This window comes from Sinocyclocheilus rhinocerous, unplaced genomic scaffold (genome assembly GCF_001515625.1).
Source record: "Sinocyclocheilus rhinocerous isolate Xijiao unplaced genomic scaffold, SAMN03320098_v1.1 scaffold2120, whole genome shotgun sequence".
Classification (NCBI taxonomy): domain Eukaryota; kingdom Metazoa; phylum Chordata; class Actinopteri; order Cypriniformes; family Cyprinidae; genus Sinocyclocheilus; species Sinocyclocheilus rhinocerous.
Window position 1 is genome coordinate 357,605 of NW_015630026.1, and position 15,537 is coordinate 373,141.

The 15,537-nt window shown below is 34.7% G+C and overlaps 1 pseudogene; it reads right to left on the reverse strand.

Moving 5' to 3' along the window:
• LOC107739782 (nephrin-like) overlaps positions 1-15,537 on the reverse strand; it is an 81,170-nt pseudogene that overhangs the window by 30,406 nt on the left and 35,227 nt on the right.

Consider the following 15,537-nt stretch of genomic DNA (forward strand, 5'->3'; position numbering starts at 1 on the left):
GCGCCAGGTAACGTCCGCATCCAGAAACGCATGGGTGAAACGGAATGTTTAAAAAGACGAACCGTCATCTTTACAAAGACGCACCCGTGTAAGCTCTTTTAGAGAAATAGGCTCTTTCAGGGAAATGCTCTTTTAGGTGATGAGACGCACAGGGGAAATGGCCGCTTGCAGCATGACGGGGTAGTGCAGCCTGAAGTGCGCAACCCACTTGACACAGGAATGACCACCGCTGAAGCGCCGTCCGCCAACACAAGAAACTCCCTAGAGCGCGCTAAACTCGTCACACACTAAGCAGTTGGTAGGAGCAGAACGATGTTGTCGCTCGGCTCCGAAGCGAAAAGCTGGTATGCGTTGCACTGGCTGCCTTTTTATGCTCACGCTGTGATCAGCGGCAGCTGGATGCAATTATCGCATGCCAATGTGCATTGGCTCGTTTAGTTTACACTTGAAGTGGATTGGTCTCTCTAAGCGAGATCCCAATTCGTCGGTCACGACGTGACTCATAGTGACCGACTGAAAGGGAACATAATACTTTGAGTTTCTGTTAATTAAATAAGTCCCTTTTTCCTATCAATTAAATTTTTTTGTTTCAATGAAGTCAAAATTTTTAGGTTACTTAAGGTTAAGCCAACAATATTTATAATTTTTTTTTTACAGATTCCAGTCAAGGTGTGCTACATGTGAGAATTTACGGATTCCCATGAACAAAAATCTTGTTGGTTAGGTATCTTGCTCACTAGGTATTCAGCCTATAGCAGCGTGTGCTAATTGTAGCACGTTTAAGTGGTGTTCCCATTTGTCAGGGCCATGACAGTTCAATTTTCACCTCAGCTAATTTCAACGACAGCGCAAACGATTTTGAAGGAAAGTTCACTTGCGGCATTTGATTTTCTAAATTCAGATGTGTTGATGCCAGACTTTGTTTAAGTCTTGATACAGTGTGCCTCTGCACTTCCTGTTTGAATTATTCACAGGGTGTGAAAGCCTTTACAATCAAGGTCTATTGTAATGTCGTCCCTATTATGTGTAGAGCAGAAACACTGTTATTTCAAACCCTTCTGTATTCCTCCGTGGCTGGTTGCAAACAAGTCTTGGAGTCGTTGTTGCTACAGCACAGGCCGCACATGTCTGAACAGAGGTAATGCTTACTGAGGCAAATTAACAACGCTCTCGAAAGGCTACAGAATTAACGCCCCCTCAAAAAGTATCTGTCACACTCTGTCAGGATAACTGTATTATTAAAAGGGATCAGAGAACACTAATGAAGAAGTACATCTGTGGAAGCAAAGCAGATATTTAAAAAAAAAAAAACATTAAGAAGATGATTTCATTCAACTATGCATAACTATTTTTTATAGCTGAGCAATTACTGCTGACATTTCTACATGCTTGCACTGACCAGCTAAGGCCTATACAGATCATCGGTACTGATACAATAACAGAATTGCTATTAATTTGACAATATTAATTACATTTAGGCTGGTTAGCAATAAAGGTTCTTTCTCCCAGAGCTCTAATAAACCTCTATTTCAAATATAGAAGCAGAAATATGTGCATTCTTGATAAGACAACTTACATTCAATAACTAAGTGTATACTTAGTGAGAATGTTTCACAGATAACTGCATATAAACACACTCAGTTTGTACAGGAATAGCAATAAATGAAGTTTAAATAAGCTTTTTACATCAAGAATTGGGTTGAGATGGCAGAGAAAACGTATGGCTAATTATTTTATGGTGTGCAATAAAACCTGTATATTAGGACTAATTTTACACAATATCTGTAAGTCTGTGACCCTCATAAGGTTTTCACTACTAAAACCAATGCTGTTTTTTCCATAACTTGCTGCATAACTCAATTTACATGACGTAATTTAACCAAATGGCCCCAGCGCCATCTTTCTATTTGTTGCTTGTTTTAATGTATAAATAAACCCAGATGGAGCTGTACCACCAACATTTATTTGTCTTTAGTGGTTTCTATTAATTAAATGCCTAATTCTTTATTTTATGCACTCCCACACTTCATTTACTCATCAAAGCTTGCATTTACCTGAAGAAAAAAAACATTAAAACAAAACATTCATAACTAAAATTTATAACAAAATATCAATATTTTAATTCTATCTATCTATCTATCTATCTATCTGTCTGTCTGTCTGTCTCAGTTTGTACAGGAATAGCAATAAATGAAGTTTAAATAAGCTTTTTACATCAAGAATTGGGTTGAGATGGCAGAGAAAACGTATGGCTAATTATTTTATGGTGTGCAATAAAACCTGTATATTAGGACTAATTTTACACAATATCTGTAAGTCTGTGACCCTCATAAGGTTTTCACTACTAAAACCAATGCTGTTTTTTCCATAACTTGCTGCATAACTCAATTTACATGACGTAATTTAACCAAATGGCCCCAGCGCCATCTTTCTATTTGTTGCTTGTTTTAATGTATAAATAAACCCAGATGGAGCTGTACCACCAACATTTATTTGTCTTTAGTGGTTTCTATTAATTAAATGCCTAATTCTTTATTTTATGCACTCCCACACTTCATTTACTCATCAAAGCTTGCATTTACCTGAAGAAAAAAAACATTAAAACAAAACATTCATAACTAAAATTTATAACAAAATATTATATTCAATATTTTAATTCTATCTATCTATCTATCTATCTATCTATCTATCTGTCTGTCTAATAAAAGATGAAAAATAAAAAATAAAATACTAAAAAAAAAATAAAATCAAACATTCTTTTTCTATGAATAAATGTATTAATATTTATAAAACATCAGTAAAAACAAAATATTTATTACGAAATCAAATAAATAGTGCATTTGCTATGAATTAACATTGCCTTTATAAAATATCAAAATAAAAATATAACAGATATTTAAAAATAAAAATAATGAAACATCACTGCTTTTGTATAAATATACAGCAAATATAGTATAGTATAAATATAGAACTGCATTATAACTATAAAACAAAAATACATTTAGTATTGAATATCATTAAAATTGGACCTAAAGTAGGTTGCCTCAGGCACCAAAAAAAATACCTATCATATAAAATACACACTAAAAAATACTAACACAAATAATATATACAGATATTTAAAAATACAAATAATGAAACATCACTGCTTTTGTATAAATATACAGCAAATATAGTATAGTATAAATATAGAACTGCATTATAACTATAAAACAAAAATACATTTAGTATTGAATATCATTAAAATTGGACCTAAAGTAGGTTGCCTCAGGCACCAAAAAAAATACCTATCATATAAAATACACACTAAAAAATACTAACACAAATAATATATACAAATCTTCTGACTAAGAACGAATATCAACATATCAAAATAAAACAAAAATATATTGGAAAAAAAGTTTTCTAAAAAATGAGAAAGTATCAAAATTAAAAATCATTTATCATCATGTAAAAATGTATGATTAAAAAATGAAATAGCACTGCTTTGACCTTCCTCATAAGCAGGGAAGTTGCATTGAAGTTCCTAGAAAAGTGGTCCTAAAATGGTTTCCTCAGGCACGTACAGCAAACTCCTCTGCCTCATCTCCAACCCTGCCCCCAGGAGGATCATATCCTCAACCAAGTGGGCCATTACCACCAGCGTAATCTCTGGCGTGTTGGCGTGTACAATCCTCCTCTGCATTGTTCCTAACGGGCAGAAAGAGGGGGGCCTACATGGAAAACAGCACCACTGGTAAAAGCTATTCAAATGGCCCATACATAATGAATATCTAGCACTGTCAGATGCTATTGTATGAGGATGTGGAGATCCATTAGTGCAGAAGGATTTGCAGGAACATGCAGGCCTAGATTTGAAGGAGTGCTATTATTAAATCATTAAGGAAGTGGGAGTGCTCTTTCTTTCTTTTTCTCTCTCTCTGTGTCCCTCTCTTTTTCTTCATTTCACTTTCAAGTGTGTGTACGTCTGTGTGTGGGCTTGAATTGGCAAATAAGTATGTGGTACAAATATTGAGAACAGCGTAGATTGGCTTTGCGGCACAACTTTTGTGGTAATTTACACTGAGAAAAAAAATCCATACTATCCTGACTGATGGCATTTTAACCTTGCTTTTCACACATCCTGATTACATTAATAAGCATTTATACATATTAAGTATTTGTGTTAAATGTTAACGTCTTCAATTCATGTGGCATTAGTGGTTATTAGCAAAGATGTTGACTCTGTGTCATCTTTAATGCTAATATGAGTTTGTCTCCCATCCAGCCATGACTGTCAACAGTGTCAAGACATTTTGGGTGCCTATTTTTGTCACATCAAACTGGTTAGTTCCACCCACAGTGAAATCTCATTGGTTCCAAGTCCTGCTTTACTAAATCCTGCTTTCTTTTTTAAAATATACAGAGGGGTCGAAAAGTCAAAATAATTACTATTAAAAAATCAGTTGAACTGAAAAGTTAAATAAAAAATAAACATGAATGATAATGTAGGGTATCAGACCGAATCAGACAATTTAAGATTCGATCAAGAACATGGCTGAAACACGAGGAGCCGAACTCCACAGAAAGGCCCAAGATGACAGGATGTTCGTAATCCTAGCGCCAGCCAGTCTGAAGCAAGCCTAACCAACCAACTCTTTCACAGAACAGCTTGCAACATTAACACAAAAGAACAAATCAAGAAGGAGATTGTCAATTTTGGGGCAAGTAAGCAAGATTGATGGTCAGAGAGATGCACAGCATGACCATCACATGTAAATCCATGATAGTAATCACCTTCACGAGCTCTTTTGATTGACTTCCCCCCCCACCTAGAGGACAAGAACCAGACTGAGATTCCTTAGGAGACCTTTTAACCTCTCGGGTCTTCACAGAACATGTCCTTATGTTCACAGAATGGCACATGTAGATGCACCAAAATAAACTCAAAAGGAATTATAAACGAATATCAGTCCAATGCTTAACTCCATATCTGCAAGGAAGACAACAAAGGGAACCCCCCGACACAGACAAAGCAAGTAATTCCAGATTCTAGCTGAACTGTTGCATTTAATATAAATTTTAACCTCATTGAGGAACTCAGTTCGAGGGTTAATTAAGTGATTGATGGTTGTTCAGGTCTATGCAATTGCACATATTGCTATAAACTTGGGATTTCACATTTTCATTCTCTTAAACTCATTCTTTGTTCACTTTCTCTCTTCCTGCAACTTGTATGAATGTGTGAGTTTATGTGTTAGACTAGTTTATGTGTCTTAGATTTATCCAATAAAGTCTTATTTATATTGAAAATAGTTAAAAGTTAATGTCTTAAACTGCCAATCTTGTTACTGTGCTAATAAATAGTGTTTTCCCTATACTTTGGATATTAATATCCATTGCAGAATTGATTTTATACGGCTCGTTCAATGAATCGCTGGCCGACTCAGTGATCAGCCGTAAAACCGTGATTCTGTCCAAATTCCCAATAAAATCATAAATGATTCCCTTTGAGCTAAATTGACCTGTTTCCCTTACAATAATTACATATATATATATTATGAATTAGATTTTACTTGTATAATAATTTTAGTTTTAATTATAGTTTAGTAAAGGTTTAGCCATTTTGTCGGGTGTTTTAGTTATTTTAGTACTTTAACTTAAACAAAAATTAAAAAAATGCCTGGGCAACCAGCTGAAAAAAAAATACAAAAATTATATATATATATATATAGCATTTAAAATGATATATGAACATATTAAAAAGTATATTATTATTATTATCATAATTAATTTTTTCATTTTACATTTTAAGTAATGAAAATACATTTTTATGGTTTAGTTTTAGTTAAAGGGGTCCTATTATGCTTTTTCACTTTTTCAACTTTAGTTATTCTGTAATGTTGCTGTTTGAGATCTGCAAAGTTACAAAGTTCAAAGTCCACTTCAAAAGGAGATATTTTATTTAACAGAAATCACTTTTCAAAAACTACAACGAACGATTCGTTTGGACTACAATGCATATTTTCCGGGATTTGGGATTTCACAAATATCGACGAATGGGACGAGATCTGCTTGAGCTGCACTAGAGAAGGCAATGAGTGTTATCACTATGTCAAAACTCGCTGAATCTCTCCTAGTTAGGCTGAGGTGTCAGAGTTAGTTTGAGTTCCTCACACTGTACATCCAGCTTGAGCTTTGTGCGGTTCTTCCCCTCAGCGTTGGAACACTCTATGATGTAATCACCCCCGTCTCGCCGAGAAACGTTGACCATTTCCAGGGTCCAGTCGTCGAAGTGATAACGGGGATCTCTTTCTGTCACAAACATACAGAGACGTGACACAACCCACACAGAACAGGTCAATCACAGAGCTGTGACAATACAAATCCACAAAACCAAACAAAATGTGAACTGCTGCACATATATACACACAGACTGAAACAGCTGTCTTTTCTGCTAAAACCCTTCTCCCAGAGAAACCTCTTTGGAGGAATACCGCAGGGACCTCGACACAAGACTGCTGGGAAGCTTTCAACATGAAGATGAAGACCGGAAGCGCTGTGTCGCATTCAGAGCGACAGCGACGTTCATTTAGGCTGCATACATTAGCACGAGATCACATCTGTCAAGCTGCAGTGCCAGAACCCATCGATGTTTTATTCAGAATGCATATGGCAATGTGTGTTTACGTCTGTTTGAGTGTTTAGAGCTCCTGTGAGGGTGACACGGCTCGTAATGTCATGTAGTGCTGTCTGCTACCTTTCACGAGCTTCTCGCCCTGAAAAATCCACTCGCAGGTGATTTCGTCCGGATTGGCCAAGACTTCGACAGGAAGCGCGGTGGTTTCATCCTCAATGACCTGGACCTGATCGGGCTGCTCATCCGAAAACTCCAGAGGAACTGAATTTCACACAGTGACGCACACAGATACATCACATTCAAGGTGCTAATATGTAAGCAAACATATTTCTAAACTTGACAATGAACACAACAGTCACACAAAGCAAACTGCTTGTTACACCATACTGTATGTAAGCAACATATCTAACAAATAAATACATAATACATTAGCAATTCTAATTAAAGACTAACACTTACTCCGCACTGACATTAACACCCCATGAATTACAGAGATGCAAACATTTACATTTCATTTTATAATTTATTCATAAATTCAACTAAAATCTTTTCAATATTTTAATATTGAATCATTTTCCTTGGCAAACATTCTTATATATTTAAAATATTAAATAACACATTTTACATGCATACATACATATTACATATACATATGGTCACACTTTATTTTAAGGTCCAATTCTCGCTATGAACAAACCATTAACTATGACTTTTACCTCAATAAACTTGTAATTTGCTGGTTATTAATAGTAGGTAGGGTAGTTAAGTTTATGTATTGGGTAGGATTAGAGATATAGAACATGGTCATGCAGAATATGTGCTTTATAAGTAGACCACTAATAAACAGGGTGGGGGGGGGGGTTACTTTTGAAAACTTTTGAACAGAATGAAGATGTATACATTTTTCTTATTTTGCCTAAATATCATATTTTTGCATTTAGTACTGCCCTTCAGAAGCTACAGAAGATAGTGACATGTTTCCCAGAATACAAAATAAGTTACATTTACCCTGATCTTCAAATTCAAAAAGTTTTCACCCCCCGGCTCTTAATGCATGGTTTTTCCTTCTGCAGCATCAGTGAGCGTTTGAACCTTCTGTAATAGTTGCATATGAGTCCCTCAGCTGTCCTCAGTGTAAAAAGATGGATCTCAAAATCATACAGTCATTGTTGGAAAGGGTTCAAACACACACACACACACGTTCTGAGTTCTAGTAAAATTGTATTAGTTCACATGTGGCAAAAAGTTAATTTTGCATCATATTTATGAGAATTGATTGAAGAAAGCAGCAGATTTTGAGTCGTTTTCCTCTCTAACGTCTGACGCCGCACTGGTCTGTTGTGAATAAGGCGTATGATTTATTGTGCTGTTGATCTCTCTGGGGAGCTTCTGTGTCTTTGTCTCATTAATTTACGTTGTGTCATTTCAGAGCGAATGAGGATTCAAATGCAGATTTTAACACAAACGATTTGCTTACATCTACAAGCAGACACACACACACAAGCTCAAATACACACACACACACACACACACTAAGAAAGTGAAAGATGAAATATAATCTTAATATAAGACAATAAAGCAGGCAAAGTGATAATTAATTGCCTGTTCTTACACAGACAGATATTTAAATTACAAACTGTGGAGGTTTTGAAACCGACAAAGAGTGTGTGCACTCACACACACACACAATGACATTTCGTCATGCTCACAAAGCGTGTCAGGCTTTAAAGAGGTGGCTGGCTGGATCAGACAAAACAACATCAAAGTCAAACCATAATCATTGCAGACACAAAGACACACATACACACACAGAAATACACACATCACACCACACACTCGCCATACACGTTAGGAGGTATAGACTCATTCAAACATACATCAGAATACTTGCCAGATCAAAATAACCTGAATTTTTTATTCCAGAAAGCTACAGCAACCAAACCCATGATAAAACTACTATCAATGAATGTTTAAAAATAACACACTAGTTAAAAATAACATAAATTAGCAAGTAATTAATGGAATGATTGAAAGAAAGAAAGAAAGAAAGAAAGAGAAAGAAAGAAAGAAAGAAAAAGATGGTTATTTTTTATATTTTATAATTCATTCATGGCATATATGAAACAATAAGATAACAATAACATTTTTTACATAAATTAATTTTATGCATTTATTAATAAATAAATAATTATACCATTATAAATAAATAAATACATGAATATATAAATAATTTAATTTGTGTGGTAATGCAGAATATGAAAGAAAAGAAAGAAAGAAAGAAAGAAAGAAAGAGACAGATTAAATAGTGTGGTAAGATCACATTTATTTGAATGAATTATAGCATTTATTTCAATTCATTATTGATCGAGAGAGAGAGAGAGAGAGAGAGAGAGAGAAAGAAACAATTAATTACTTCAAAAACAGCAATTTTATCACCTCGTCGCTGAGGATTATAATTTAGCAATCTAGGCTATTTTATTAATAAAAATCGCGGGAAAGCGTTGACATCAAGTTTATGTGTGTGCGCAGCGCAATCTGCGATCTCCGACCTCTCTCTCTCTCTCTGTGTGTGTGTGTGTGTGTGTGCGAAAGATGTGTGTGGGTTTGTGTGCACATTAAAGCAACACAATAATATAGAACGGTGATTAAACTGACTTGGAACTACCTGTGCATTAAACGGTTTTACTGCATACCTGCCAGCCAATCAGAATCCAGTATTCAGACAGACCATGGAATAAATAGTAATAATTCACTAATTTATTTATTACCGCATACTAACCATAAATTAAATAAATAAATCTCCCAAAATAAATTAATAAATATATAAATAAATAGTGCAAAGGCTGACAAAATCATTTGTAAAATGGCTTATGTTTAATAATATAGATTAACTTGATTAAATAATGTTTTGTTGTCAGTTGACAGTCCACATTCATGTTCAGAAAACTCACAGAGCACATTGAGAGTGTAGAAGTTGTTGACACCCTCGGACAGCACGTTACTGAAGGCCTGACAGGTGATCCTTTTCTTCCAGTGATGGAACTCAAGAGTGAGGGACAGCTTACTGGTTCGGGACATCCCGCCAAATTCAGCCTCGTCAGGAGCCTGGTCAACTCCCTTCAGCCTGAGAAAGAGAGAGAGAAAGAAAAGAAAATCAAGCTTCATAAAAGACATGAGAATTTACAATGTTATTTCACATGGACGTTTTATAAAAGAAGAACAACTTCAAAAACCTCCCCTTGGAGTAACATCGCAAAAATAGACTATGAATATTCGATAAAGGCCTTCACAGTAACAGCATTCACCTGCTGTGAAATCTTTTTGTTTGCCCGACATGCGTTAGGGCCCCGCAGGGACCATCCGACAAAACTGAAAACCTATAAAACTCGAAGCAGACCACTCCTCCGCTCACAAACACACTAGTTTTATAGCTGAATTTCTTTAGAAATAAAAGCTGAGCCATAACGTTTGGCTTAGCTGGTAAAAAAACTACAACTGATCTGCTCACAATAGCCGTAAAGTTTTTTCCTTCAACTGGCCACATATTGACAGTGCTAGAGACACTAGCTAATGACTTAGTGATCACCGGCTGCCAGTCGAAACCTAATAGAGACACACATTAAAAAAGGTCTCGGGATGGACTGCCAAACTTCCCATCAGCCTTTGCAAACATTTCACACTTTCCTGCTTCTCCAAAGAGCTTTTATTGAGCCCTCCTGCACAAATTCTGCTCTTTTTGTGCAGATACACATCAGACGTCAACAACTATTGCACACTTCTCAGCATTAAAAACGACCTGGGTAATTTTGGAGCCAAATTCACCTGAAATGCACATGTATTTGCCTGTGTTTTGTGGACCAAGGGGCAATTCTCTGCAGTCTGTTGATGTGAATAAATCAGCCGGACGGCAAAATCCCTTTGGGAGTGCTGGACTATGTAATACAGTATTAGCTGTGGGTGTGTGTGTATTTGTGCATGAGTGTTATGATGTGTAATGGAGTGTTTTAGTACATGACGGGCCCAAACTCCAGCTGATATTTGCAGTGGGATTGCTGCTTCCAGCCAGGCAGTCCAGGTCCAGCATCTGACCCCTGCGCAGCTCCTGCTGCTTGGCCACGATTTTCACACTCACTGCCGGAACTGATTGAGAGACAATAACAAGAACAACTAATTAGAATGTGACTGATTCTAAGGCATATCCACAAAAGAAATTGTGAAAGTAGTCATTTACTTTCATCCAAGAAACCAGATACTTTCATCCAAACTCTCAAACAAAACAGTTCTAACCCTATCCATTAACACCCCATACATGATTGATGAGGATATTAGGATTCATAGATTCTTTATTAAGAAACTTTTATGCTCGCTGCACACATTAAATAGTTGTACTTGTTGAACACTTTTAGCATTTTGAACAAATAATGCAATAAAATAATTCAAAAAATATAAATATATAACAACATGTTATACATATATAAAGATATAATATATCATTATATTTTTTTATATTCACTGATGTGTTTTTATTTATTTATTTATTTTTTGGTACTATTTAAATTTAAATGCACCAAAAAATATGATAAATTTAAAGCACCATTTAAATGTTTGGGGACGCTAAGCCATTTTATGCTCACCAAGGCTGTATATATTTTATTTTATTTGATCAAAAAAATTCTTCAAAAACTGTAATACTGTGAAATATTATTTCAATTCAAAATAGATGTTTTATATGATAAAATGTCATTTTATTCCATGCGCCATTACTCCAGTCTTCAGTGTCACATGATCCTGCAGAAATCATTCTAATATGCTGATTTGCTGCTCAAGAAACATTTCTAACTATTATCAATTTTAAAACGGCTGTACTGCTTTATATTTTTGTGGAAATCGCAATTTTTTTTTTTTTTTTCAGGATTCTTTGATGAACAAAGTTCAAAGGAATTTTGAACATTTCATTGAATATATTATAAATCTTATGTAAAATTATAAATGTCTTTACGGTTTGATAAATTTCATACAGCCTTATAAATGTATTAAAAAAAACACCTTACTAACCCCAAACTTTTAAACTGTAGTGTATATTTTAATAATTACGAAAATGTCTTGTTAGCTATTTTATAGCTTTCTTTGTTGTGCAATTTAAATTCAAATGCACAGCAAAACATGCTCCATTTATTTATTAAGATGTTTTATTATGCTATTACCATGTTTAACAGGAAAATACAGGAAATATAAATTGTACTATCATTTGTTGAATGACGTCTTTGATGAGTGACAAGGTATGTATTAACTGGCAACTAACAAAGTTGAGAAGAGTAAAGAAGTACACCAAAATGAGTGGTTTCCCATCACAGTATGGTGTGTGTGTGTGTGGGTTTTAGAAACATACACAGAACCCTGAGTTTGGTCTGGGCGGTCAGAACTTTATTGGCTTTGTAGTAGGAGTTGCAGCGGTAGGTGGTCAGATTGTCGCTGGGCTGGAGGATGAGATGCAGCTCTCGTGACACACCACGCTGTGAATACACATGCTTCGATGCAGTCTGCACGACTTTATTGTTCTGTAGTTCACACACAGACATGGAGGATTATTTAATGGAAGACCTACTGCAACAAAACATATTTGTAACTGTCATGAAAAAACGTTCATACCACTACACACCTTCAACCAGACCAGCTGACCTGTGGGATTCCCACCACTGGAGAAACAGACCAAACGAAGAGTTGTACCAGAGTGTAAGAAGACGTTCGGTGGAGGAGCATCTAACCACACCTTCAGAGGAGGATCTAAGAAAAAACAAATGGGATAAGAGGAACAGGCATCAACGGGCAATTCAAATATCAGTACATTGCGGAGACATTTGCAAACAAACACATTATTACATTTGCATTTATTTTAGATAAGCTTTGATTCAATTACAACAGGTTAAAGGTATACATTTTTCTCAACATACACTATCGTTCAAAAGTTTAGGATCGGTAAGATTTGTTAAATATTTTTGAAAGAAATTTCTCACACTCACCAAGTTTGCATTTATTCAATTAAAAATACAATAAAAACAGTAATATTGTGAAATATTATTACAATTTAAAAAAAACTTTTCTTTTTTAATATATTTAAAAATGTAATTTATTCCTGTGACGCAAAGCTTCAGTTTCAAATTTTCAGCATCATTACTCGAGTCTTCAGTGTCACATGATTCTTCAGAAATTATTCAAATATGCTGATTTGCTGCACAAGAAACATTTCTTATTATAATCAATGTTGAAAACAGTCGTGCTGCTTAACATTTTTGTGGAAACTGTAATATATTTTTGTTTCAGGATCCTACGATGAATAGAACGTTCAAAAGAACATCATTTATTTGAAATAGAAATCTTTTGTGATATCTTAAATGTCTTTATTGTCACTTTTCTACAAATCTAATGCATCCATGTTGAAAATGTCTTTTAAAAAAATGAAGTTTCTGTGAATCAAACCTATGACCTTAGTAGTTAAGCAACTACTTGTTGCTTAACCTGATTTATCAGGGATCATTCTACCTAAATGTTAGCTAAAAATGCTAGCGGTCACTCACAGTAAACGTTGAGCTCTTCAGAACGAACCCTAGAGAAGCGGGTGCCTTTGCTGAACGCCTCACAAGTCAGAAAAAGACCGTTGTCCTCACGAGACACTTTATGCGTCAGGTTAGACATTGTCATCATCCCACCATTATCCCCCTGCAACACAAATATTTAATATGAGAACTTTCTCTTTTATTGAGTATAATATATGGTCTATGAAAAGGGCTATTATAAGGAATGTAAGTGCACAAGAGTGGAAACCTAAAATCATTAAATCATACTACCGTCATTTGCATCAAATCAGAAAAAATTCTGAGTTACTGCAGTTCATGTGATTTGATGATTAAATGCAATGAAAATCATTTTGACAAAAGCGTTGGCGTCCATTGTGGCTCTTATAATCTCACTAAATGCATGAACATATTTCAGTGAGGCAAATTTAGCAAAGCCACGATTTTGAAATGTTTTTAAGAGTTGAATACATAGATTAGACATTAGTGACAGAAAATGACTATAAAAACCATCTTATTTCTACATGTTCTTCTGTGGAAAGTAGTGAAAAGGAGCCTTACCTTGATCATTTTCATTATTTTAATTGCCAAAGTTTTTAATTCTGCTCATTTGCTAAGCTAATTGACACCTGCTTAGAGGGTTGACCCTGGCTTCATGGTTAATTACGGCCAAACTAATACAAAACAAACAAAAAAAGTATCATAAAAAGCTCTGAGAGAAAATAGAAAAAAATAATTAACACCACCATCTAAATGTAAGATCAGATGTAAAACACCTCCAAATGAACAAGGAGGGTTCTGTGAAGCGCCGAGCAGCCTCGGGTCGGCTTTTATTCACTTATGTTTCATTCAAATCAACCTCTGGAGAGGAAGAGCGGGAGATTAAAAAAAAAAAGAGAGACTCTAAAAGCCCCTGATCTCACAGAATATTGTGTAGTAACTAATAGAATCTGAAGTAAAAGCAGAGTCTTGATGGAGACTTTGAATCACTCTCGGGTCAAGGCTCGCTGGCTTTATTTCGCACAATAATTGAGAATTATTCCTTTAATCAGGCGTTACACCTCACGAAGCTTTTCGCTGGCAGTGGAATGGCTTGTGAGAGTGTTAAGATGGTAGTTTATATTGTTGATGGACCTATCAAAAGCAAGACATAGAAACAAATAAAAAATGACAAAAAAGTGTCAAATAAAAAAATAAAAAAATGCTTCAAAGCAACTACAAGTCTGAACAAGTATGATGGGTGATGTTCTTTATCATAAAGGTACACTGACACCTTCGTTATTTAGTGTGAAGGATTCTGGACTAATAATAAAAGATTGTAAAGATCTTCTTTTCTCCAGAAATCAATTCAAGGCAAACCAAAACTATGCAAAAAAACTAAAATAAAAAAATAAGCCACTTCCATTTGGGCCACTTTGTACATTAAACATAGTAAAAATGTATTATATATAAATATTAAATAATTAAGATTAGTTTTAAAAATAATTAATTTATAATTTAATATTTTTTAAAAAGTAAAACTACTTAAAATGAGCAAGCATTTACTCAAAAAGACAGTAAAACAGTAATACTGTAAAATAGTATCACTATAATTACAGTAACATGTTGTTACTGTTTTCTATTTTAATATATTTTACAATGTAATTCCTGTGATGGCAAAGCTGAATTGTTAGCATCCATTACTCTCTTTAGTGCCACATGATCTTTCAGAAATCATTCTTATATGCTGTTTTGGCTCTCAAGAAACATTTCCTATATTATTAACACTGTGCTGCTTAATATTTTTGTGGAAACAGTGATTCATTTTTTTTTAAAGATTCTTTATATTTATTTACATTTATTTGACATTTATTACTGATTCACACACACACACACACACACACACACACACACACACACGTGTCTAAAATGTAAAATGTCCAAGCACATTTGACCAATTCCAAACCACATCAATCTTAATAACTGCTAATAATTTTGTATTTAATCATTTATAAGTGATATATAATTGTCCATGAAGGCTGGAAGTGAAAAACTCGGTATTCACTAAATATCAATATTCAGGTGTGCAGAATTATTAGGCACGTTTTCTTTTACAGATAAAATGAGCCAAAAAAGTGTTTTAACTCAGACTGAAAAGTCAAAAATTATTAAATCCCCATGTGAAATATTCAAAACTAATGCAATACAGAAATTGCAAAGTTAAGACATGACCATTGGACAGCAAAATGCTCATTGGGTCAGCGGGGTCAGAAAAAAACAGGTGGAGAAGAATGTTAACTGCAAAAGATTTAAGAATTAATGTGAAGAATTAGGTGTGAAACCATCAGGAAACATTTAGTCTCCAGC